We start from the raw sequence: 4,154 nt of genomic DNA, 5'->3' as shown, positions 1-4,154 counted from the left end.
AATTATTAGATGTCTTGCCCTATATCACAGGATTAATCAATAGTCTTCTAATTCCACACTCCTTTCATTAAGCCATAGACCAGCGCTGGTTAGTTAGTGCCGGGAAATGTTGGGGAGGGAGGTCAAATAATACAGGTAACATTTTAAAACAAAATTCGAATTTATAAAAACATCGCAGCAATCTTACTCTAAGAGGACTACGCTGCAACACTTTCCATCAGTTTTTTCCTGTACTTTCCAAGGGACAGACCTTAGATGGATCAAAAGATATTGACCAAGGTCTTAGAATAGGAAAAGAGTTTGAAACGATGACTGTTGACATTTTTGTTAGTCTGTCTTGATGTCTATCCCTGACTTCCATGAGCTATATCATAGCTAGACTATTTCTGCAGAGCTTATAGTAATTTGAATCACCACACTAAATGCTGTTGTGAAATAAAGTGGATTTTTTATTTGTCTGAAGGAGACTGGCAGCATTTCTATTTAGTTTTACTGCTAATTAACCTTCAATTATTTGTGTAGCACATAAGATTAACACTGCTCACATATAGGAGAAAAAGCAGGTCAATGAAATGTGCACTGAAATAAACTGGATTTTGATGAATTCCCTTGGAATGTGAGTTATCATTCTCTGAGAGAGCTGGGTGCTATAAAGTTTATATTCCTGAGTTGGGAATAACTATGTTTCATCTGAGTGGCAGAGATACAGCAACTTATTTCTGTCTCCACAAATACGTGGCAATGAAGTTCATGCCATCACACACCACCAACCTATATGCAACCACAGCTCTTTTCTGCTGCCTTCTCAGCCTCTCTCATAGAACAGAGGGCATAAGACAGACAGAATATTTGCTATAAGTTGAGTTTGCAGGCTGCCCACAAGGAAGATGGAGATTTCACAATTGTTATTGATGCAGAAGATGATGTATATGTGAGGTTACTCTGAGCACTGAACTGGAGAAAGGCATAAAACAGGATGGAAGCAAGTTGGAAAATCTTCTAACAAAGTTTGTGGGCCCGAACTTTTTTCAAATATAGGAGAAATCAGAGAGGCAGAGAATGTGTTCCCAGGAGCCTGCCCCTCCTTCCAAAAAGCCTTGAGAAAAGCAATAGAGGAAATTGAGCCAAGAGAGTACAGACTTAAATTCTCCACCTCACTGCTTCCCAGTATTAGCAAGTATGAATTGGAGATATGACTGAAGCTAATCATAGGACCTGATGTTTGTGTTTATCATTTTCCATTTCCCTGCACTCCTCCTCTTATGCATGCATTTATTCAGTAAGTGTTTATTGAGTGCCTACTATGTATCAGGCAGGCTACTGAGACTTTGGAGACTATGGCAAGGGAACGCTGATACTGTCCCCGCCCTAATGCAGCTTATAAATCAGTGGATGAGGCAGATGTTAAAGCAGTCAAAAGCCACTGTGAGATTACTACCAAGAGTTCATGGTATTGTGGAGGTCTTTTCTATGTGTCGGGAACTATTCTAAGAGCTGAGAAAACGGCAGTAAACAGGTAAAATCCTGCCCTCTTTAATTTTATGTCCTAGTACAGGAGACGACACAAGAGTGGACACATTGGAAAAGACCTTGATGCCAGGAAAGATTAAAGGTAAAAGGAGAAGAGGGCAGTGGAGGATGAGACAAGACAAGAGTGGACTTCTTGGAAAAGACCTTGATGCTGGGAAAGATTGAAGGCAAAAGGAGAAGAGGGCAGTGGGGGATGAGATAGTTGGGACAGCATCACCGACTCAGTGGACATGAACTTGAGCAAACTCTGGGAGACAGTGAAGGATGGGGAAGCCTGGAGCCCTGCAGTCCATGGGTTGCAAAGAGTCGGACACGACTGAGCGACTGAATAACAATAACAACAGGAGACTACTGAACATAAAATGTAAAAATAAACATATAATGGAAGTTTAGTGTGATGACATGTAATTGGCATAATATAAGCAAAGCAGAGGAAGAGGTCAGAGTGTGGCTTTAGGCAGGATGGTACTGAGGAGCCCCTCTGAAAGGATGACTCTTGAGCAGGGAAACAGAAGAGCTGACAAAGACTTCCACAGAGATCTGCAGGAAGACTGCTCCAGGTAGAGAGGCTGGAAGGACATTGGCTGCAAGTGGAAACAGGCCATGGGCAGGCAACAGTGGTGGGGAGGTGGTCAGCAGGAGGCTGCTGCGGGAGCCCCGAGGGAAAGGATGGTGCTTGGGCTGGATTGGTGGTGGTGGGGGAGGAGGCAAGATGCTGCGGGTTTAGGAATTTCCTCTATCATAAAGGGGTTCCTCCTGGTTCGGGAGGTGAAGAAGCAACATTTGTGCTGCGTAGACGTAGCTGCGCTCTGCTATGCTGAGTCACTTCAGTCGTGTCCAACTCTTTGCCACACTATAGATGGCAGCCAGCCAGGCTCCTCTGTCTGTGGGGTTCTCCAGGCAAGAATACTGGAGTGGGTTGCCATTTCCTCAAGTGAAGATAAAAGGACAGAATATTCCAGAACATAAATATGCATACCCTGTGGGGGAGAAAGTCAAGGTTGAGGCGTTGAAAGAAGATCTGGCTGCCTAGGCAAAGATGAGAGGGGAGGGGAGCCTGGAAAGATGGGCAGAAAAGACCTCGTGGGACTCTGCGAGCCTCTTGCAGGACCTTGGTATTTTTTCTAAGGGTTGTAGAACGGAAGGAATTTCAGCAGAAGCATCCTCGTCAAATATGTGTCTTGGAAAAGTTTCCAGTTGTAGGATGAAAGAAGCTCAATTTTCTTACTGACATTCATCCCCGGATGGAGGTTCTCCTATACCCATTTTACAGACAAGAAAACTGAGTCTCAGAGAGCTAATGGCACTTGTTGGGGCCCACAACAAGATGGCTGACTCTGGGGTCCAGAGCCGCAGCCCTTTGTACCCATTTGCCTTTACTCCCCTCCCCCACCCCTCCACAGCATCACCCCCACCCTTGGTCCAAGCACTCAGTAGTGACAATTATGGTTATTTCTGCCTGTTCCTTCTCAGACTGGGCATCACTATCTCCCTTTCTGTCTTTTCAGGGCTTTGACTTCTTTCTCTGTACCGGAAAATTCCAAGGATGCAGGTGTGGTCTTCATTTTCCTGCCTCAATTTGCATTTGGAATGAAGTTTGTTTTTTTTTTTTTCATGGAGTCCAGCAGGGGTAACATACTGTTACTAACATTCATTCATTCCTGCTAACATCATTAGTCTCACTTTCCCTTCCTCTCTCCCTCAAACTTTTATTGGACTCTGTCTATGCACCGAGCATCAGGTTTACAGAAATAATTCTTGTCCAGGTTGGAGAAAAAGATATGAAAACCAGGTGACACAGATTAAATTGTTAATGGTGTGTGAATAAGTTGGCCAGGTATTTCTCTTGTCAGAGACCCAATGGAAGGTAAGAGCTGTGGAGAGAGGCAGGATTGGGCCAAAAGAGGGAAAGGATGCAGGAAGAGCTTCCCAAAAAAGCTTGCAACCCTGTGGTCCAGTGGCTAAGAATCCTTGTTTCCTTGCAGAGGACGTGGGTTTGATCCCTAGTCAGGGAACTAAGATCCCGCATACTACACTGCGAGGCCAAAAAATAAATAAAAGTAGATGAAATAAAAAGAAACTTGCAACCTGGCCAAAGTCTAATCCAATAGGAGACAGTGCATAGGAAAATTCTCTTAAAAAATGTTCTTGGTCCTTCTGGTAACCCAGATTGTGATAACAAGGAAGATGTGGGCTGACGGAGGATGAAATTTTCAGCAGCTATGGAATAAGAGGCTCAGAAATGGGGGCCAGTGCACCTTGAGGCCATGTAGGGAGAGAGAGCCCGAGAACATCAGATGATGGTGGGGAGATGGGGATGTGATGCCCTCAGTCTTGCCCGCACCTGCCCCGCCAGGCACAAAGTTCAATTGCTCCTACAGGCAAGGAAGGCTGCTTGTGTGTTATTGTTTCTGATGGCCATGGGTTGTGTTTATTTATTTACTGATTTATTTTGCCAGTCAAACTCCAGTTTATTGACAGGACTCAGCCAGCCTCTGGTCTCTTCCACTCCGACCGACTGCAACACAGAGAAATAATTAGTTGCTGAGGTGTGGGAAACGGATGTCCAACTGACATCTTCCCTTCACCAGAGTCAGATTCAGCGGTTTCCCTGACTGCTGAAA

General features: G+C 44.6%; 1 non-coding gene across 1 annotated transcript; it reads right to left on the bottom strand.

Moving 5' to 3' along the window:
* Nucleotides 1-451: 451 nt before the first annotated feature.
* Nucleotides 452-580, bottom strand: LOC122708384. Its single transcript, XR_006345165.1, has one exon. It is a non-coding gene; the product is annotated as a small nucleolar RNA SNORA19 (small nucleolar RNA).
* Between the last annotated feature and the right edge of the window lie 3,574 nt (nt 581-4,154).

Source organism: Cervus elaphus, chromosome 14 (assembly GCF_910594005.1).
Source record: "Cervus elaphus chromosome 14, mCerEla1.1, whole genome shotgun sequence".
Lineage (NCBI taxonomy): Eukaryota > Metazoa > Chordata > Mammalia > Artiodactyla > Cervidae > Cervus > Cervus elaphus.
This window is presented reverse-complemented; position numbering and strand designations above follow the sequence as displayed.